Raw genomic sequence first — 23,398 nt, forward strand, 5'->3', positions numbered from 1 at the left:
GTTATTAAAGATGGGATAGCAGCACATTTGGAAAGTGGTGAATTCATTGGACAAAGTCAGCTTGGATTTATGAAAGGTGTCATGGTACACCAGTCATTGAAAGTAGGCATGCGGGTGCAGCAGGCAGTAAAGAAGGCGAATGGTATGTTGGCATTCATAGCAAAAGGATTTGAGTATAGGAGCAGGGATGTTCTACTGCAGTTGTACAGGGTCTTGGTGAGACCAAACCTGGAGTATTGCGTACAGTTTTGGTCTCCAATTCTGAGGAAGGACATTATTGCCATAGAGGGAGTGCAGAGAAGGTTCACCAGACTGATTCCTGGGATGTCAGGACTTTCTTATGAAGAAAGACTGGATAGACTCGGTTTGTACTCGCAAGAATTAAGGAGATTGAGGGGGGATCTTATAGAACTTACAAAATTCTTAAGGGATTGGACAGGCTAGATGCAGGAAGATTGTTCCCGATGTTGGGGAAGTCCAGGACAAGGGGTCACAGCTTAAGGATAAGGGGGAAATCCTTTAAAACCGAGATGAGAAGAACTTTTTTCACACAGAGAGTGCTGAATCTCTGGAACTCTCTGCCACAGAAGGTAGTTGAGGCCAGTTCATTGGCTATATTTAAGAGGGAGTTAGATGTGGCCCTTGTGGCTAAAGGGATCAGGGGGTATGGAGAGAAGGCAGGTACAGGATACTGAGTTGGATGATCAGCCATGATCATATTGAATGGCAGTGCAGGATCAAAGGGCCGAATAGCCTACTCCTGCACCTATTGTCTATGTTTCTATGTATCTCTATCCGTATCCCCAATATCATGGAGCTGGCGGCCCCTTTGTTAGGGATCGACTACGGGAGCTCCAACCGCAGGAGCTCCGCCCCCACCCTGATCACGGGGGCCTCGATCGCCTCGACCGCGGGAGAAAAGGAGGAAGAAGGTAAAAGTGATTTGCCTTCCATCACAGCGGGGAATGTGAGAATAACAAGATGGACGTGCTGCCTGTACGTGGGGGCTCGGAGGGAGTGCCGTGTGTGCAGTGATCTCGGTGTTTGGGCGACATCCCGGAGTCTAGTGCGAGTGTGGACAGCTTTCTGACTGTTGGGGCGTACAGGGACTGCAGAGAGAGTGACAGCAGTTTGGACACATCACAGTGAAGGAGCGTGTGTGTGTGTGTCTGTGGCCCGGATATTTGAACTGATGATGTGGGTCTCCGCTTTTGCTGAGTGCCCTGGGGATTCTCACACGCCGCTGTAGTGGCTGTTTATGTTTAATCTTTATGTAGTCATGCATCTTGTTGGTGTCTTGGTATGACTGTACCTAAATCACTGTACCTCGGTACATGGGACAATAAAGAACCATCGAACAATCACATATTACAATTGCTCCACACCTTTAAATCTCCACTCCTATTCCTGAATCATGGATCCATACACTGTACACGGCTCACTGTACATGATTCAGTACACAGCACTGTACACGGCTCACTGTACACGGCTCACTGTACACGGATCTGTACACGATTCACTGTACACGGCTCACTGTACACGGCACTGTACACGGCTCACTGTACACGGCTCACTGTACACGGCTCACTGTACACGGCTCACTGTACACGGATCTGTACACGATGTACACGGCTCACTGTACACGGCTCACTGTACACGGCTCACTGTACACGGCTCACTGTACACGGCACTGTACACGGCGCACTGTACACGGCTCTCTGCCCACGGCTCTCTGCCCACGGCACTGTACACGGCACTGTACACGGCACTGTACACGGCACTGTACACGGCTCTCTGCACAGGGCACTGTACACGGCACACTGTACACGGCGCACTGTACACGGCACTGTACACGGCACTGTACACGGCTCACTGTACACGGCACTGTACACGGCACTGTACACGGCACTGTACACGGCTCACTGTACACAGCTCACTGTACAAGGCACTGTACACGGCTCACTGTACACGGCTCACTGTACACGGCACCGTACATGGCTCACTGTACACGGCACTGTACACGGCTCACTGTACACGGCACTGTACACGGCACTGTACACGGCACTGTACACGGCTCTCTGCCCACGGCACTTTACATGGCACTGTACACGGCTCACTGTACACGGCACTTTACACAGCTCACTGTACACAGCTCTCTGTACACAGCACTTTACACGGACTGTACACTGCTCACTGTACATGGCTCAAGTGTAATCACTATTCACCATATTGGTGACCATCGGACTATCTTTAATCGGACTTTCCAGGACTTTATCTTGCGTTATTCCCTTATCCTGTATCTGTACACTGTGGACGGCTCGATTGTAATCATGTATTGTCTTTCTGCTGACTGGTTAGCGCGCAACAAAAGCTTTTCACTGTACCTCGGTACACGTGACAATAAACTAAACTAATAAGGGCATTTAAGGGGCTGTTATATTAGTACATGGATATGCAGGGAATGGGGGGGATATGGATCACATGCAGGCAGAGGAGATGAGTGTAACTGGGCTTTATGTTCAGCATGGGCGTGTTTATTAGACACTGCATGTGTATGGGAATGAAGGGCCTCTCTCTGTGCTGTCCGGTTCTATGTTCCAGAGGTAAGTCTGAAGCACACGGACCTGAAACATTATATCTTTCCCTTCCATGGACAATCCACAGCATTTCCTGTCTTCATCTCACCCTCTTTGATCGCCTGTTGGAATGGAATTTTCCACTTTATTCCCTGATTGGTCCCGGTCATATGTTTTTGAACACTGGGGAAGGATATTATCAGCAGTTTCATGATGAATCTCACTTTCATCACATTCCAATGGTTTCCCAGACTTTCATTTTCTTTGGATTTTATTCCCAAGGGATAATGGATATATATCATGAAAGCCGTCACTCAGGCATCCGACAGATCCATGATGATTATGTTTTGTGCGGATGTGTCCCTTCGGCCCATCTAGTCCGTGCTGACCATCGATCACCCATTCACACTACTTCTATTCTACGTACTGGGGACAATAGACAATAGGTGCAGGAGTAGGCCATTCGGCCCCTCGAGCCAGCACCGCCATTCAATGTGATCATGGCTGATCATCCCCAATCAGTACCCCGTTCCTGCCTTCTCCCCATATCCAATTTACGCAAGCCACTCAACCTACAATCCTGCATGTCTTTGGAGTGATACAGTGTGGAGACAGGCCCTTCGGCCCAACTAGCCCACACCGACCACCATGTCCCATCTACACTAGTCCCACCTGCCTGTGTTTGGCCCATATCCCCTCAAACCTGTCCTATCCATGTACCTGTCCAATGTTTCTTCAACGTTGCGCTAGTCCCTGCCTCTATCGGGCTCCAGCAGCATGTTCCATGGTTGGACAGCATCTGTGGAGGGAATGGAGAGAAGCCATTTCAGATGGGACTTCTTCTTCAGACTGATGGCTTTGATTCCAGCCTTTGTAGCTTCTTGTGTCGACAAAACTAGTCTTCCATCTATTGTGTTTTTATTGATGTGAACGCTCTCTCTGTGACCGCACCACAATATTCTGCGCTCTGGCTTCATTCTATTTTTGCATGGATGACCTCATGCACGTTATGATCTATCTGGAGAAACATGCAAAGCAAAGTGTCTCTGTAACATGAGAACAATAACCCCAATAGTATCTGTTCAAGAGTAGATCGCTCTCTGTGGACAAGCCCATCGAGTCCGCGCCGACCAGCGATCCCCGCACACAAACACTATCCTACACACACGAGGACCAATTTACAATTTACCAAAGCCAATTAAAACTACAAACCTGGATGTCTTTGGGAACCGGAGCACCCGGAGAAAACCTCCGCAGTCACGGGGAGAACGTACAAACTGCGTACAGACAGTCAGGATGGAACCCGGGTCTCTGGCGCTGTGAGGCAGCAACTCTACCGCTGCGCCACCGTGCCGCTCATTTAATCTTGATGGGTCAGGCAGCCTCTCTGTGGGGGGAAGGGGCAGGTGGTGGTTTGGGGATGGAACCCTTCTTCAGACATATTGTTAATACCAAGAATGGCTTTTTGGTTTCCCAGAATTGCAAAACCCTCCAGGAAAGATTTACCAACGGAATGATTTAACAAGGGGAAGATTTCCCAATCATGTACTTTTCCAAAAGATGGAATTTATTGTTGATTTGGGATGAGCCAGCAAAGTTATAAATGATTAAACAATAAATCTCACGCTATATAAAGAATGTGGAATGCAATCATACACCAGTGTTGAGAAGCAACTTTCAACAAATTGCTATCCCTTGGCATCGGGTCATAGACTCATACAGCATGGAAACAGGCCCTTCAGCCCTCTTGCCCATGCTGACCAACATGCCCCATCTACATGTCCCATTTGCCCGTGTCTGGCCCATATCCCTCCAAACCTTTCACATCTTTGTACCTGTGCAAATGCTGTTATAGTCCCAGCCTCAACAACCTCTGGCAGCTTCTTCCATACACCCACCACCATCTGAGAAAAAGTTGCCCCTCAGGTTCCAATAAAATCTTTCCCCTCTCACCTTAAATCTCTAGTTCTTGATTCCTCTATTCTAGGTATCAGATTCCTCTCATGATTTAGTAGCCCTCTAAAATGACCCCACACCCTCCTGCGCACCAAGGAATAATGTCCTAGTCTGCACACTCTCCCTGTAGCTCACGCCCTGGTGATATTTGAATCCTTGAGAACTCACTTTACTTGGTAAACGGGTGGGCTGATAGGCCTGTTGACATCCTTCACCTCCTCAGCATTCATTAGCAGGTAGATGGGTCAATGGATGCATTCATTTGATTTCATGCAACACTCAGATACAATTGGAAAATACTTGACCAGGATTGAAAGGACTGATTAATGACATGCTGGATCCTTCATAACTTCATACATGATAGGAGCAGAATTAGAATTAAGTCTAGTCTGCCATCCAATCATGGCTGATCTATCTCTCCCCATTCTCCTGCCTTCTCCCCATAACGCCTGACACCCGTACTAATCAAGAATTGTTTTGCAACATACGAGGAATTTGGTTTGCCATACAGTCAATAGACAATAGACAACAGACAACAGGTGCAGGAGTAGGCCATTCGGCCCCAAGCCAGCACCGCCATTCAATGTGATCATGGCTGATCATCCTCAATCAGTACCCCATTCCTGTCTTCTCCCCATATCCCCTGACTCGCTCTTTAAGAGCCCTATGTAGCTCTCTTGAAAGTATCCAGAGAACCGGCCTCCACCGCGCTCTGAGGCAGAGAATTCCACAGACTCACCACTCTCTGTGAGAAAAAGTGTTTCCTCATCTCCGTTCTAAATGGCTTACCCCTTATTCTTAAACTGTGGCCCCTGGTTCTGGACTCCCCCACATCGGGAACATGTTTTCTGCCAGTAGAGAGTCCAAGCCCTTAACAATCTTATATGTTTCAATGAGATAGCCTCTCATCCTTCTAAACTACAAACCCAGCCACTCCATTCTCTCAGCATATGACAGTCCCGCCATCCTGGGAATTAACCTTGTAGTCATACTAATTAAAAGCAACAGAACACACAAAATACATTTTAACATAAAGGGCCTGTCCCACTTGGCACGCAAATTACGAGACCTCGTCGTCGCGTTGAGGCGCACAGGGCATCGTATGGCCGCACGGGGCCGTTCCCACTGAGAAGCGCGGAGGGGTATGGAGTTGTGCGCGGTATCGCGTGGCGCTCCGGGATTTTGTACTGAACGAAATCTTCGCGCGCCAACGGCCTGTCGTGTAACTGACGGCCAAAGTGCGCACGATTCTCGCACCGTTGGGCCTCAAGGCGACCATGAGGTCGCGTAATTAGCGCGCCAAGGACACGCAAGTGGGACAGGGGCTTAAACATCCACCACAGTGACTCCTCCACATTCCTCACTGTGTTGGAAGGCGAATAAAAGTTCTCGCGGGGTCGGGGGCCTCGAGTCTTGCGTTGTTGGGGCGACCTTGGCTCCCGTAGCTGGCGTTTGGGCCCTCTGCATCGGGGCGATCAAACTCCCACATCGGGGGGGGATCTCAGATGCCACGCTCCGGGTGATCTGACCCCGAGAATCTATCTATCTCTGCCTTAAAAAATATCCAATGACTTGGCCTCCACAGCTTTCTGTGGCAATGAATTCCACAGATTCACCACCCTCTGACTAAAGAAATTCCTCCTCATCTCTTTCCTAAAGGATCGACCTTTAAGTCTGAGGCTGTGACCACTGATCCTAGACTCTCCAACTAGTGGAAACATCCTCCACATGTCCATTCTATGCAGGCCTAGCAGATTAAAAATACACTTCCCTCCATAAAGCACCTGCCAAACTGTAAAACAAGCAACTGGAGTATATTGGCCAGACCAAACGCTGGCTCGGCGATAGTTACACTGAAGACTTATGCTCAGACATTTTTGTCCTGGGCCTCCTCTACTGTCAGAGTGAGGCCACACACAAAGTGGAGGAACAGCAACTTGTATTCTGCTGGGGTAGCCTACAACCTAGATGTATCAACGTTGATTCCTCTAATCTCACGTAAACCTTGTATTCCCGCCCTCCCCCACCCTAGTCATCCTACCAATCCCACTGCTCGCATCCCTGTATTCCTTCACAATCACCTCTTCCCCAGCCAACAATGGGCCATTGTGGGCTCTGCCCTTCCTTAGTTATCTGTTGCCGGCCCTGAATTGTTCTGGCCTTTCTCACCTTCAGTTCCCTCCCCTCTAATTTCAGTCCGAAAAGGGTCCCGACCCGAAACGTCACCTATCCATGTTCTCCACAGATGCTGCCTGACCCGCTGAGTTACTCCAGCACTCGGTGAAACGTCACCTATCCATGTTCTCCACAGATGCTGCCTGACCCGCTGAGTTACTCCAGCACTCGGTGAAACGTCACCTATCCATGTTCTCCACAGATGCTGCCTGACCCGCTGAGTTACTCCAGCACTCTGTGAAATGTCACCTATCCATGTTCTCCACAGATGCTGCCTGACCCGCTGTTACTTCAGTACTTTGTATCTATCTTAAACTAAAAGTCTCTTTTGATTGCTGCCACCTCAGGTCCTTCTGAAAGCTGCAGAGGAAATGAGAACTAGCAGTTAAAAGCAGTCGGAAATACCTTCGATACAAATAAACCAGACAGATAATATGCCACACGCCAGATATGTTTAGTTTCTAACATCTGTCTGAAGCACTGCAAGACTGTTTAAGTAAATATTATCTGAAAGGTAACATTCTTCTCAGTTTTTTAAAATTAGTTTTCAGTTGATCTTCACAATTTTCATCACAGTTACTTTGTTTTGAAAATAATGGAAGGAAATATTAATCTTCAGTTTAAAGTTATGAACATAGAACAGAACAGGCCGTTCAGCCCACAATGTCCGTGCTGAACATGATGCCAAGTTAAATTAATCTCCACTGCCTGCACATGATCCATGTCCCACCATTCCCTGCACATCCACGCACTGTGCAAAAGCCTCGTAAACGCCACTGTTGTTGCTGTCGTACATGATAGTTCACAAATGTCAATTACGTTTCAATTCTCTGCAGAATTGTCAGAAATGCATAAAATCATAGAGTCTTACAGCATGGAAGTGGCCCAAAGTGTCCATGCTGACCAACATGTCCCATCTACACTGAAGATAGTCACAAAAAGGAGGAGAGGGGCTGTCCCACTGTACGAGCTCTCCCGAGTTTAAAAAAAAAATCAAACTCGTGGTAAGTACGTAGAATGTACGTAGCAGGTACGTCGGAGCTCGGGACGTCTCATAGCGGCTCGTAACGCTAATGGCAGGTACTCGGGAAACGCAGTTTTTTCAACATGTTGAAAAATGTCCACGAGAGCTCCGAGTGCCCCGAGTACTCACGAGCGGCCATTACCGTAATTCTCCGAGTTCGAATCAGGGGAAACTCGGGAGAATTCTTGAATTACCTCGTACAGTGGGGCAGGCCCTTTACTCAGCGGGACAGGCAGCATCTCTGGAGAGAAGGAATGGCTGACGTTTCGGGTCGAGACCCTTCTTCAGACTGAAGATCTGGTCCCATCTGCCTGCGTTTGGCTCATATCCCTTCAAACCTGTCCTATCCATGCACCTGTCCAAATGTCTTTTAAATGTTGTGATAGAACCTGCCTCAACTACCTCCTCTGGCAGCTTGTTCCATACATCCACCGTCCTCTTCCTATTCAATAGTTTCCTATTCAATCTTTCCCCCTCTCAAATGAAGGCAGTGTCGTCTGGTTTGTGATGGGCAGTGTGTTGTGTTGTGTAGTTGGAGTGGGGTGATCAGCATTGCCAAAGCACAAAGTGGGTCAGGCAGCATCCATAGAGGCAATGCTGCAACAGTACTCGAGTTTGTTCATGTCCAGTATTATCTGATCTTTTGGATAAAACAAAGCATTTCACGCTACCTCAGTACACATGACTATAATACATGCAAACCTAAAGCCAGCTAGACAATGTCGCAGGCTGGGACCCTTCTACACACTCATCAGCCTGGTCTACACCTTCTTGTGTCTATAAACATTTCCAGCACTGAAGCATGTGGCGAGGTAAACAGATGCATTTTGTATATTTGTTTAAGAAGGAACTGCAGATGCTGGAAAAATCAAAGGTAGACAAAAATGCTGGAGATACTCAGCGGGTGATGCTGCATCTATGGAGCGAAGGAATAGGCAACGTGTTGGGTCAAGACCCTTCTTCATTTGGTATATTCATCTGTTTGTCAAGGATGGAAATATCAAAGACTAGAGGGCCTAGCGCTAAAGTGAGAGAGGAAAAGTGGGATGGGGTTATTTCACACAGAGGTTGAGAGTCCGGAAGGCGCTGCCAGGGGTGGTGGTGGAGGCAGATGTGATAGTACGGTATAACAGGCTTTTAGATGGGCACACAGATAGGCAGGGAATGGAGGGATATGGATCACGTGCAGGCAGAGGGGATTAATTCATCTTGGCATCGTGTTCAGCACGGACATTGTGGGTAGAAGGGCCTGATCCTGTGCCGTATAATAAACCCTTGTCATAATGGACGATATGATGGTGTCAAACAACTGCAGATGCTGGTTAATAAACAAAAGGGCACAGAGCGCTGGAGTAACTCAGCGGGTCAGGCAGCATTGGCACTCTGTGAAACGTTACCTATCCATGTTCTCCACAGATGCTGCCTGACCCACTGAGTTACTCCAGCACTCTGTGAAACGTCACCTATCCATGTTCTCCACAGATGCTGCCTGACCCGCTGAGTTACTCCAGCACTCATATGGCTTTTTTCATCTTCGGTATAAAGCAGCATCTGCAGTTCCTTTCTCCACATCTACTGATTCATTGCTGTCATTGGAACGTACGCAGGCAGCTGGCAGTCAATTTAAGTCATGAGTCAGTTGTCTGAGTACAGGGTCTGCGACTGTCTGCTTCAGATTCTGAATGGATGTTCTATTGAATTGACCGAGGGGAGCGAGCATCATGTGTTATTAATCACGTTGATACTTTAAAACAAAAGGTAGCCAGCAGCCCTGGCAGTTTCAGCTGGGCCCGGTCCCGAGGGTAATGTCATTAAACGCCAACTCTGACTGGATTAGAGACGGAATTCACTTCCGTTTCTCGCAGAATGAGGCAACTCACTGGAACCGCAAGAAATTGCAGCAAATTGTGGACGCAGCCCAGACCATCACACAAACCAACCTCCCTTCCATTGACTCCATCTACACCTCACGCTGCCTCGGCAAGGCCAGCAGCATCATCAAGGACCAGTCGCACCCCGGCCACTCCCTCTTCTCCCCTCGGGCTAAAGTTACAGAAGTGTGAAAACGCACACCTCCAGATTCAGGGACAGTTTCTTCCCAGCTGCTAGCAGGCAACTGAACCATCCTACCACAACCAGAGAGCAGTGCTGAACTACTATCGACCTCATTGGTGACCCTCGGACTATCTTTGATCGGACTTTGCTGGCTTTACCTTGCACTAAACGTTATTCCCTTATCATGTTTCATGTACACTGTGGACGGCTCGATTGTGATCGTGTATTGTCTTTCCGCTGACTGGATAGCACGCAACAAAAGCTTTTCACTGTACCTCGGTACACGTGACAATAAACTAAACTTGGGAAGATAGCACAGGGCTGTAGGTGTTTGGTTTCCCTTTACTCCACTTCGGGCCCAACTGCCCGAGTTATTCTCTCCCTTGTCAGAGGGTCAAACAGCCACCACTCCACTCGAGCAGTTTCCAAGAGAGAGAATACAACAAAAGGGATTCCCCTAGGTTCTAGACCTCGGAATTATGGTGGGATATGATAAAAGGTTGAATCGACCAGAGTGTGCTGATGAGAGAAAACAGAAACCAAGATGGACTCAAAGCAAGTCTTAAATTTACAGGAAAAAGCTGGAGAAACTCAGCGGGTGCAGCAGCCTCCATAGATGCTGCTGCACCCGCTGAGTTTCTCCAGCTTTTTTGTGTAACCTTCGATTCTCCAGCATCTGCAGTTCCCTCTTAAACTCTAAAATTTACAGGCTTTATTAAACAATGAGAAATCGAATCTCTCCAACACTACATAATACGTGGCTAAACTTATGCTTTAAACTAAGACTATGGAAGGAAAACTATCGAGCACGTCGTAAAACTTACTTTACACAATTTTACTTGCAACTACACCCCCCCTTTCCCCTTCTTCTCTCAACCTCTATCCTATTTCGGGAACTTCACCAGATCACTAGGGTACTTACAGCTAGATTGATGCAGGGTCACGAGCCGTCCAGCAGAGCAGAAAGAGAGAGCGAGTTCTGGCTTGACTCCTGCTTTTTATACCCGGGTTTCTCCCTTGAAACCCCCCAGGTGGTCCTCTGGCCAAAAGGGTCTTTTGATGATTCCCAGTTTTGATCTGGCATGAACAATAGGCTTCCGATGATAAGGGGTTTGCTGATGTCATGATCCTTCAGCCTGATCATTATCCCATCACCTAGATGGGCTCCCATTGTCCCGATGGATGGGTCATCCACGATGGTGATATGTTTTGCTGTTGGGCTGTTTATTCCCGTCTGCTGAGGCTCGGTTTCTTCCTTTGTGTTTCCAAGATAATCTCGTTATCTCCATCTCAGCCTTTCCTGCTCACACTATTCGCAAAGTGGTGCAATGTCCAGGCCCACAGACAGGTTCGAAACTGGTTCTTCCTTTGTGGATTGGGGGTTTTTTTTTTTCTGTTGCAGCCAGCAAATCTGTTTTTAAAAATGTCCATGTCCTTATCCGAGTTCTTCCATAATTTTGGAGGAATTGCCCCAATAACTTACAGGGCCACCGAGTCTGCAGCCCCATTCACAGGGGCTGTCAGCTTTCACACTTCTCCGTTCCAATCGAGCTCGAGTGCAGAAGGCTAATGGCGTTTTCTAGACACTTACACTCCCCTTATTCCCGGCTGCCCCACACGGCAGCATCTCAGGTGGTCTCTGAGGCAGATGATCTTAACCGGAACCATCACCGTGAAGTATTGAAGGATGCAATGTGTTAGAAGCCATCAGTTTCAAGATCGCTGTGTCTCCTCCTGTCTGGCCCAACAGCAGAGGCACAGCATTCTCACTCCTTCTTCAACCACAAGTTTAAGGTGGGGGCATGATTGAATTGGATCCTAAAGGGCACCCTTTTCACACAGAGAGTGGAGGGAATATGGAACGAGCTGCCTGGGATGGAAGTTAAGGCAGCTACTATAACAACATTGAAACTGCAACTTGAAAGATCCAATTACTAAATGCTCGACATACCACCGCTTTCATATGAATCACTGACTTCAAAAGACTTTCAGCCGAGTTGATATTGTATCTTTGATATCAGATATCAACAGAAATGAGCTGCTCCCCATACAAAGCAGCAATGTTCCCATGTGTAAGCTCGGAAAAAATAAATCTAATTCTTATTGTGTTACCTTCGTGATGTCTGCCTCTTTTAGTTAGTCAGTCATCTTAATGAAGGTGCCAAATGTCGGGAACTGTAGCTGAGGGCAGCGACCATTCTTCGTTTAGTCGGGGACCCTCGGACTATCCTTCATCGGACTTTACTGGCTTTACTTTGCTCTAAACATTATTCCTTTATCCTGTATCTGTACACTGTAAATGGGCCGATTGTAATCATGTATTGTCTTTCCGCTTACTGGTTAGCAGGCAACAAAGGCTTTTCACTGTACCTCGGTACACGTGACAATAAACTAAACTGAAAATTTAGAGATAGAGTTGGAAACAGGCCCTTCGGCCCACCGAGACTGTGCTGACCATCGATCACCCTGTACACTGAGGGCAATTTACAATTTTGGAGTGTGGGAGCAAACCGGAGCACCCGGCGAAAACCCACACAGTCACGGGGAGAACTTGCAAACTCCGTACAGACAGCACCTGTAGTCAGGATGGAAGCCGGGTGCCTGGCGCTGTGAGGCAGCAACTCTACCGCTGTGGTTCAGCTGACGATGTGGGGGCACGTGGCTGCTGCATTTTACACAGAAACTTTCGTCTCTGCAAAATAAGTCAAGGCAGCGCCTTCTGTCCAAGCAGTGAGTGGCTGAGAGCCACAAGTCTTGGTGCAGTGTGGGGCCAGACACTGTGATCACCATGCCCACCCCCACACAACGCACTGAACTGGCCATTTCTTCATCTCTGTTTACAAAATTCACAGCATGGAGAAAGACTCCTGTGAATGAGTTCTACAACAAGCGCGACACTTCAAAGCATTTTGCAAGTGTTGGCCTTCTTCATGTTTATCAGGATGTAAGTTCGCATCATGTGAAAGTGCAAGGCGTCAAAGATGGGAACATAGAATGTAGAGCATTGAACATAGAACAACAGTACAGCACAGGAACAGGCCCTTCGGCCCACAATGTCCATGCCGAACATGATGCCAAGTTCCGCTCATCTCCTCTGTGATCCATATCCCTCCATTCCCTATATATCCATGTGCCTATCCGAAAGCCTCATAAACACCACTATCATATCTGCCTCCACCACCACCCCTGGCAGCGCGTTCCAGGCACCCACCACCCTCTTGCCCCGCACATCCCCTTTACACTTTCCCCTCTCACCTTACAGCTATGGCCTCTGGGTTTGGATATTTCCACCCAGGGAAAAATGTTGAGACGTCTACCATATCTATGCCTCACAATGTTATATGTTTCTATCAGGTCTCCCTGCAACCTCTCCCTGTAGCTGAAGCCCTCTAATACAGGCACCCTCTCCAAAGCCTCCACATCCTTCCTGTAATGGGGCGACCAGAACTGCGCGCAATACTCCAACTGCGGCCTCACCAAAGTCCTATAGATCTGCATCGTGACTTTGTGACTTTGTGACTCTTATACTCACTGCCCCGACCGATGAGGCAAGCATACCTTACACCTTCTTTACCACTCGATCTACTTGTGTTGCCACTTTCAGGGAGCTATGTACTTGGATGCCAGGATGTCTCTGTACATCAATGCTGTTGTGCTTGATCCTTGTTTACTTCATTCACTGTGCGGAGAAAGTCTCCCGTGATTCACCAAAGAATTTGCTCCAAGGCAAATTCCTTGTATGTGAATACTTGGCCAATAAACTTAATCATTCATTCATTCAGTTATACAACAAGTGTGACAGAGTGATACAATGTGGAAACTGTCCTTCACGTCCCATCTACACTTGTCCGACCAGCCTACGCTTGATCCATGTCCCTCCTATCCATGTACCTGTCTAAATGTTTCTTCAATGTTGGGGTAGTCCCAGCCTTGCCGTTGTCCTTCTTTAAGTTTATGAAGATGTAAGCTTGCATCATGTGAAAATGCGCGCCGTGTTTGGTTCTGAAACACTTCAAAGATGGGAACATGGAATGTAGAGCATTGAAAACTGAACATAGAACAGTACAGCACTGGAACAGGCCCTTCGGCCCACAATGTCCGTGCTGAACATGAGGGCAGGACCAAGTCTTACCTGCTTGTACATGATCCATATCCCTCCATTCCAAACACTTCCATGTGCTTATCCTAGACTATTATATAAATGGTGGCCGACTAGGAAAAGGGGAGATGCAGCGAGACCTGGGTGTCATGGTACACCAGTCATTGAAAGTAGGCATGCAGGTGCAGCAGGCAGTGAAGAAAGCAAATGGTATGTTGGCTTTCATAGCAAAAGGATTTGAGTGTAGGAGCAGGGAGGTGCTACTGCAGTTGTACAGGGTCTTGGTGAGACCACATCTGGAGTATTGCGTACAGCTTTGGTCTCCAAATCTGAGGAAAGACATTATTGCCATAGAGGGAGTGCAGAGAAGGTTCACCAGACTGATTCCTGGGATGTCAGGACTGTCTTATGATGAAAGACTGGATAGACTTGGTTTATACTCTCTAGAATTTAGGAGATTGAGAGGGGATCTTATAGAAACTTACAAAATTCTTAAGGGGTTGGACAGGCTAGATGCAGGAAGATTGCTCCCGATATTGGGGAAGTCCAGGACAAGGGGTCACAGCTTAAGGATAAAGGGGAAATCCTTTAAAACCGAGATGAGAAGAACTTTTTTCACACAGAGAGTGGTGAATCTCTGGAACTCTCTGCCGCAGAGGGTAGTCGAGGCCAGTTCATTGGCTATATTTAAGAGGGAGTTAGATGTGGCCCTTGTGGCTAAGAGGATCAGGAGGTATGGAGAGAAGGCAGGTACGGGATACTGAGTTGGATGATCAGCCATGATCATATTGAATGGCGGTGCAGGCTCGAAGGGCCGAATGGCCTACTCCGGCACCTAATTTCTATGTTTCTATGTTTCTATCCAAAAATCTCTTCAATGCTACTATTGTATCAGACTCCACCAGCACCATTGGCAGCGTGTTCCATGCACACACCACCGTCTGTGTAAAACTTGCCCCCTCTTACATTATAGCTATGCTCTTTGGTGTAGAACATTTCCATCCTGTGTAAAAGGTTCTGACTGTCGACCCGATCTATGCTTCTCATCATGTTACATATTGTCACGCCTTCCCCCAACATCCAATTCTCCAGAGAAAACAATCCTTCCGGAAGTAAGTTTGGATTTCAAACACAGAATGGAGACAATTTCCTGAGCAGCCATCTAATATTGCTGGCCTTAGAGCTGACAATACTGAAATGATTCTCAAGGAATTTGTGTTGGAGGGATGTGTCTATTAGCACCCTAGCTAAGTCAAGTCAAGTCAAGTTTATTTGCCACATACACATACAAGATGCGCAGTGAAATGAAAGAGGCAATGCCTGCAGATTGTGCAAAAACTACAGAACAGAACAGAACCAGTATTTACATTTTAGAAAAAAAAGATACACAACACAACAGTAAATGAGTCCCTGGTGAGATCAGAGTTTACAGTCCTGACGGCCTGTGGGAAGAAACTCCGTCTCATCCTCTGTTTTCACAGCATGACAGCGGAGGCGTTTGCCTGGCCGTAGCAGCTGGAACAGTCCGTTGCTGGGGTGGTAGAGGTCCCCCATAATGTTGCTGGCTCTGGATCTACATCTCCTGGTGTATAGGTCCTGCAGGGGGGGGGCGGGTGTAGTTCCCATGGTGCGATCGGCCGAACGCACTACTCTCTGCAGAGCCTTCTTGTCCTGGGCAGAGCTGTTCCCAAACCAGTTTGTGATGTTGCCGGACAAGATGCTTTCTACAGCCCCAGAGTAGAAGCACTGAAGGATCCTCAGAGAGACTATGAATTTCCTCAGCTGCTTGAGGTGGTAAAGGCGCTGCCTTGCCTTACTCACCAGTGTGGCGGCGTGTGTTGTCCATGTCAGATCCTCTGTGATGTGGACTCCCAGGTATTTAAAGCAGCTCACCCTATCCACAGTAGTCTAATTTATCTCCAGTGGCGTGTACGTCCTCGGATGTTGAGCCCTTCTAAAGTCCACAATCAGCTCCTTAGTTTTAGTGACATTCAAGAGGAGGCTGTTGTCCTGACACCAGAGTGCCAGATCAGCCACCTCCTCCCGGTCGGTAGTTGTACGTGTCATAGGCTCACAGAGCCACACAGCACAGAAACATGTCCTTTGGCCAACTTGCCCTTGCCAACCAACTTGCCCCATTTGCACCTGCTTGCATTTGACCCCTATCCCACTAAACCTTGCCTTTACATTAGACAATAGGTGCAGGGGTAGGCCATTCGATCCCTTGAGCCGCCATTCAGTGTGATCATGGATGATCATCCGCAATCAGTAACCCATACCTGCCTTCTCCCCATATCCCCTGACTCCGCTACAAATCCCAGTGTCTTTTAAATATTGTTATACTACCTCAACTACCTCGATTAGACTTTACATTGGAGATACAGCACGGAAACGGCAGGGCCGGCCTTAGTTTGTGTGGGGCCCAATTGGGAACAATTTTTGTGAGCCCCAGGTTCCCAGCCAAGGTCTGTAGAATCATAGGAATATAAATAAAGTCTATTATAGACTTTATATCTCTATGGTAGAATGGAAAATAATCAAAATATGCACTTAAAAAGTGCCTGTGACTTAATGGACCAAACAGATCTAAGCTACATTTTAATATAAAATTGTACACATGTAATGCCCCTGTCCCTGAATGGAAACCTCTGGAGACTTTGCGCCCCACCCAATTCCGTGCGGTTCCCGGAGGTTCCCGGAGGTTTTTGTCAGTCTCCCCACCTGCTTCCACTACCTGCAACCTCCGGCAACCACCTGCAACCTCCGGGAACCGCACGGAAACCTTGGGTGGGGCGCAAAGTCTCCAGAGGTTTCCATTCAGGTTTCCTAAGTGGGACAGTGGCAAACGCCTACAAGTAACAAACAAAATGTGTAGATCACCTCTAAAAAGTACATAGTTACAATACCACTTGTTTTAGTGACTGTTAAATGAAAAAAAAAGTAATTTAATTAACTAGATCCTGGCAAACCAATAACTATTGGGGGAAAATCAGTCCAGGCATAACATTTTGGGCTTCTACCCCATCCTAACTTAATTGTGTGTGTGTTAGTTGTGTGTGTGAGATAGTTGTCGTGCATGATGTGTGTGTGTGCTAGTTGTCTGTGCGTTATGTATGTGTGTGTGGGAGGGAAGGAGAGAAGGGAGGGAAAGAAGGGGGGAAGGAGAGAAGGGAGGGAAAGAAGGGGGGAAGGAGAGAGGGAGGGGAGGGAGAGAAGGGAAAAGAGAGAGAGGAAGTAGGGAGGGTAGAGAAGGAAGGGAGGGAAGAAGGGAAGGGAGGGAGAGGGCCGGTGGCAGGAGCGGATGCCGGGGTCTAGGCAGACGGGTGTGAGCTGAGGCTGAGGTTTGTAAACGTTGTTCCAACCCCCGGCCCGGCCCTCCCTGTATTGTTCAGCGCGTCTGCCCAGGGAGAGAGAGAGAGGGGGGGGAGCCGAGGCTGTGTGCGTGAAGCACGGCTACTGGAGGGGCGGGAGCGCTGCCCCGGGACTGTGAGGGAACGACCCACCTCCCCCTTCTCCATTCCCCTTCACACCCCCCCCTCCCCCCCCATCAACCCATTTCTTCCCCCTCCACCCCTCTGCTCTCTCTCCACCCCACTCTCCACCTGGGGTAGATCTACCTGAGCCGAGAGTAGATTACTCTAGCGCGGGGCCCAATTGGGAGCAATTGGTCCAATTGGCTCATGGCCGGCCCTGGGAAACAGGCCCTTAGCCCCACTCTCCCACTAGTGGAAACATCCTCTCCACATCCACTCTATCCAGGCCTTTCACTATTCGGTAAGTTTCACTGAGGTCCCTCCCTCAACCTTCTAAACTCCAGCGAGTACAGGCCCAGTGCCGACATAGGCAGGGAGACAGTTAAATGCTCAAGCAGGCTTAAGAGACCAGAGTGAATTTACTTGAGCTGTATTACATTTGCATTGAAATTAGTTGCCATGGAAAATTTTAAACCTTTCCGTACAAAAATAAAGTTTGACTAATGACTGATTAGCAAGCTGCTGTTTGGTTTATCTTAACTTTGCAATTTAAAATGAGTGTTGTAGTTAACTTTACACTGCAGGGAATGAAAAGTGTGTGGGAACTTAACTCTTCAGTGCAATCCCCTTCCCATTCGCACACTGACCTCTCTGTCCTGGGTCTCCTCAATTGGCAGAGTGAGGCCCAGCGCAAATTGTAGGAATAGCACCTCATATTCCACTCAATGTTCACATAGACAATAGACAATAGACAACAGGTGCAGGAGCAGACCATTCGGCCCTTCGAGCCAGCAACGCCATTCAATGGGATCATAGCTGATCATCCCCAATCAGTACCCCGTTCCTGCCTTCTCCCCATATCCCCTGACTCTGCTATTTTTAAGAGCCCTATCTAGCTCTCTCTTGAAAGCATCCAGAGAACCTGCCTCCACCGCCCTCTGAGGTAGAGAATTCCACAGACTCACCACTCTCTGTGAGAAAAAGTGTTTCCTCATCTCCGTTCTAAATGGCTTACTCCTTATTCTTAAACTTGTGGCCCCTGGTTCTGGACTCCCCCAACATCGGGAACATGTTTTCCTGCCTCTAGTGTGTCCAAGCCTTTAACAAATATAAGATTGTTATATGTTTCAATGAGATACCCTCTCATCCTTCTAAACTCCAGAGTGTACAACCCCAGCCGCTCCATTGTCTCAGAATATGACAGTCCCGCCATCCCGGGAATTAACCTTGTAAACCTACGCTGCATTCCCTCAATAGCAAGAATGTCCTTCCTCAAATTAGGGGACCAAAACTGCACACAATACTCCAGGGGTGGTCTCACTAGGGCCCTGTACAACTGCAGAAGGACCTCTTTGCTCCTATATTCGATTCCTCTTGTTATAAAGGCATGTAGTCCATCCGTCTACAAGTCCTTGGTCAGGCCCAGATTGGAGTATTGTGGAGCCGTATGGGATCCTTTCGCCAACAACAAGATCACCCTGGAGAAAGTACAACGTCGAGCAGCCCGCTTTGTATGTAATGACTACAAGCGCAAATCAAGCGTGAATAATATGCTGACTTCTCTCGGATGGGATGCCCTAGAACTCAGCAGCATCAGGCTAAGACATATTGCAATTTACAAGGAGCTTCACAAAATCATGTCATCAAATGTCCCGTCATCCCAGAGCACCAACTGCCAAGAAACAAGACAAAATAACGGTCCCCACATCATCAACTCGCTAAATGTCAATCAACCTTGCTACTAATATTCCCTTTACCCAAGGACGATAAGGGAATGGAATATGTTAGCCATGATCACATTGAATGGCGGTGCTGGCTCGAAGGGCCAAATGGCCTACTCCTGCACCTATTGTCTATTGTCTGTCTATTGACAAGATAGGCTGAAGGGCCCCATGCTGCACCGTTCTATAACTCTCTGACTCTCAATCCTGTATTCCAACAAGGGGTTAAGGCAGAAATGTAATATTTAGCCTTTATCCTTTCAGAAATTTGTGACTCAGTTGTGAATTAAAAAGGCCTAAGCAGTTCATGAACCAGCAAGCACATAAACACCAACTGCTGAGGGATTTGGTGGGGAAATTAATTCCTCTGATGAACAAGTCCAGGGAAGTGGAACATAACCTCAGCATCTCGACGAGGGTGTCAGTGGAATGAGAGGGGTCACGTCTTTATACAAGAATTTTCATAAATCTACAGCTTCCTTCTGCCAGTACTTGATAGTGTAGCTTTATAATATAGTTTATCATTTCATAGGTGATAGGAGCAATAGACAATAGACAATAGGTGCAGGAGTAGGCCATTCTGCCCTTCGAGCCAGCACCGCCATTCAATGTGATCATGGGTGATCATCCCCAATCAGTACCCCGTTCCTGCCTTTTCCCTATATCCCCTGACTCCGCTATCTTTAAGAGCCCTATCTAGCTCTCTCTTGAAAGTATCCAGAGAACCTGCCTCCACCGCTCTCTGAGGCAGAGAATTCCACAGACTCTCAACTCTCTGTGAGAAAAAATGTTTGCTCATCTCCGTTCTAAATGGCTTAGGTCATTTGACCATCGTCAACTTCACCATTCAATCGCGGCTGATCTATCTCTCCCTCTCAACCCCATTCTCCTGCCTTCTCCCCATAACCCCTAACACCTGTACTGATCAACAATCTGTCAATTTCCACCTTAAAAAAATCCATTGACTCGGCCTCCACAGCCGTCTGCGGGAATGAATTCCACAGATTCACCACCCACTGACTAAAGAATTCCTCGTCATCTAATTTCTGAAGGTATGTCCTTTTATTCTGAGGTTGTACGCTCTGGTCCTAGACGCTCCCACTAGTGGAAACATCCTCTCCTCATCCAATCTATCCAAGCCTTTCAATGAGGTAAGTTTCAATGAGGATTCTATACTCCAGCGAGTCTAGGCCCAGGGCCATCAAACACTTATCATATGTTAACCCACTAATTTCTGAGATTATTCTTAGTTAGTTTATTCTCATGTGTACTGAGGAAAAGTGAAAAGCTTTTTGTTGCGTGCTATCCAGTCAGCGGAAAGGCGGTACATGATTACAATCGAGCCGTCCACAGTGTACAGACACAGGATAAAGGGAATAACGTTTAGTGCAAGGTAAAGCCCAGTAAGGTCCGATTAAAGATAGTCCGAGAGTCTCTAATGTGATAGAAGGTAGTTCAGCACTGCTCTCTGGTTGTGGTAGGATGGTTCAGTTGCCTGATAACAGCTGGGAAGAAACTGGAGGTGTGCGTTTTCACACTTGACCAGTGTGAGACTGGTCCTTGAGGCTCGGCCAATGGAAAACCTAAAGATTGTCACTGTACAGTCCAGGTAACAAGTGACCAAGACTGGTAAATAAGGTTAGAGTCATAGAGTCATACAGTATGGAAACAGGCCCTTCAGCCCATCTTGCCCATGCCGCCCATAACGTCCCATCTACACACGTCCCACCTGCCCACGTTTGGCCCATCTCCCTCTAAACCCGTCCTATCCTGTGCCTGTGTAAATGCATTCCATGCCGGATTGGAGCAGGAGGTGGGCGGTGGAACGCTAACCTCCCCACTGGTCTCAGGTCTGTCTGTACCAACGCTCACTGAGGCAGACGTATGCTCAGTCTTTCTGAGAGATAATCTGTGGAAAGCAACAGGCCCAGATGTAGTCCCAAGTCATAGAGTCATAGAGTCATAGAGTCATAGAGTGTGGAAACAGGCCCTTCAGCCCAACTTGCCCCTGCCCACCTATTTACCCTTGTTATACCCTTTATCCTGTATCTGTACCTTGTGAACGGCTCGATTGTAATCATGTATTGTCTTTCCGCTGACTGGTTAGCACACAACAAAAGCTTTTAGGCTTGTACACTCTGGAGTTTAGAAGGATGAGAGCGGATCTTATTGAAACAAATAAGATTGTTAAGGGGTTGGACACGCTAGAGGCTGTTGGGGGAGTCCAGAACCAGGGCCCACAGTTTAAGAATAAGGAGTAAGCCATTTAGAACGGAGACGAGGAAACACTTTCTCACACAGAGAGTGGTGAGTCTGTGGAATTCTCTGCCTCAGAGGGCAGTGGAGGCAGGTTCTCTGGAGGCTTTCAAGAGCTAGATAGGGTTCTTAAAGATAGCGGAGTCAGGGGATATGGGGAGAAGGCAGGAACGGGGTACTGATTGGGGATGATCAGCGATGATCACATTGAATGGCGTTGCTGGCTCGAAGGACGGAATGGCCTACTCCTGCACCTATTGTCTATTTTCACTGTACCTCAGTACACGTGACAATGAACTAAACTAAACTAGTCCCACCTGCCAACGTTTGGACCATATCCCTCTAAACCTATCCCATCTAAGTACCTGTCAGAATCTGTCATAAACATTATAACCATACCTGCCTGAACTACCTCCTGTGGCAGCTCGTTCCACAACCCACCACCCTTTGTGTACCAGGTTAATCTTATTAAATCTTTCCCTCCTCGCCTTAAACCTATGTCCCCTGCTTCTCGATTGCTCTATAGTGCGCAAAAACTGTGCATCTACCCGATCTATTCCTCTCATGATTTTATACACCTCTATAAGATCTCCCCTCATCCTCCTGCGCTCCAGGGACAGAGGCCCGGCCTACTCAACCTCTCCCTGTAGCCCACACCCTCGAGTTCTCATAAATCTTCCCTACACTCTTTCCAGCTGGACAATATCTTTCCCATAACATGGTGCCCAGAACTGAACACAATATTCTAAATTCAGTCTCACCAACATCTTATGCAACTGCAACATGACCTCCCAACTTCTATACTCAATACACTGACTGATGAAGGCCAAAGTGTCAAAAGCCTTGTTGACCACCTTATCTACATGTGACTTGGTCTTCAAGGAACCATGCACCTGTACTCCTAGATCCCTCTGCTCTACAACACTACCATGAGGCCGACCATTCACTGTGTAGGTCCTGCCCTTGTTAGATTTCCCAAAAAGTATCTCTCTGTATTCTCTGTACTGCGACTGATGAAGGCTCATGTGCCATTCGGCCCATCTACCTGTGATGACCTATGTACTTATACTTCTAGATCCCTCAGATCTACAGCACTCCAGTTCAGTTCAGTTTAGTTTATTGTCACGTGTACCGAGGTACAGTAAAAAGCTTTTGTTGCGTGCTAACCAGTCAGCGGAAAGACAACACATGAGTACAATCGAGCCGTTCACTGTGTACATGATAAGTGAATAACGTTTAGTGCAAGGTAAAGCCAGCAAAGTCTGATCAAGGACAGTCCGAGTGTCCATGGACCTACTTTCAGTCAGGGAGTGGCTCTTGGGAATAAATGCTCAGTAACATTTTCAGCTCCATGGATAACTTGGGGCAGCACAGTGGTGCAGTGGGTAAAGTTGCTGCCTCACAGCGCCAGAGACCTGGTTCCATCCTGACTACGGGTGCTGTCTGTACGGAGTTTGGACGTTCTCCCTGCGACTGCGTGGGTTTTCTCCGGGTGCTCTGGTTTCCTCCCACACTCCAAAGACGTACAGAGTTGTAAGCTAATTGGCTTGGTATCAGTGTAAATGATCCCTAGTGTGTGTAGGATAGTGTTAGTGTGTGGGGATCGCTGGTCAATAGACAATAGACAGTAGACAATAGGTGCAGGAGTAGGCCATTCGGCCCTTCGAGCCAGCACCGCCATTCAATGTGATCATGGCTGATCATCCCCAATCAGTATTCCGGCATGGTCAGCATGGACACGATGGGCCGAAGGGCCTGTTTCAGTGGTGTATCTCGAAACTAAACTAAACTAAAGTGCAAGTTGAAGCTGAGAAGGGGCTGCGGATAATAAAGCAATGTTTGTTGTTACGGCAACAAATTACAGCCCAGCTACAACTGATTTTGGATGGAATGTTGTTTTTCTGCCTTTTCAATGAATCTTCCCAATGTCATCGATGGTCGGGGATCACGGGGCAATGAAGTCAGGCATGAGAAGTGGAAGGAGATTTCAATGAGGGCCTGTTAGTATCTGCTCACATTACATGGTTCAACCTAATGATGAGTGCCGTGCTGGAACATTCTGC

The sequence above is a fragment of the Leucoraja erinacea genome, unplaced genomic scaffold (genome assembly GCF_028641065.1).
Source record: "Leucoraja erinacea ecotype New England unplaced genomic scaffold, Leri_hhj_1 Leri_61S, whole genome shotgun sequence".
Taxonomy (NCBI): Eukaryota; Metazoa; Chordata; class Chondrichthyes; order Rajiformes; family Rajidae; genus Leucoraja; species Leucoraja erinaceus.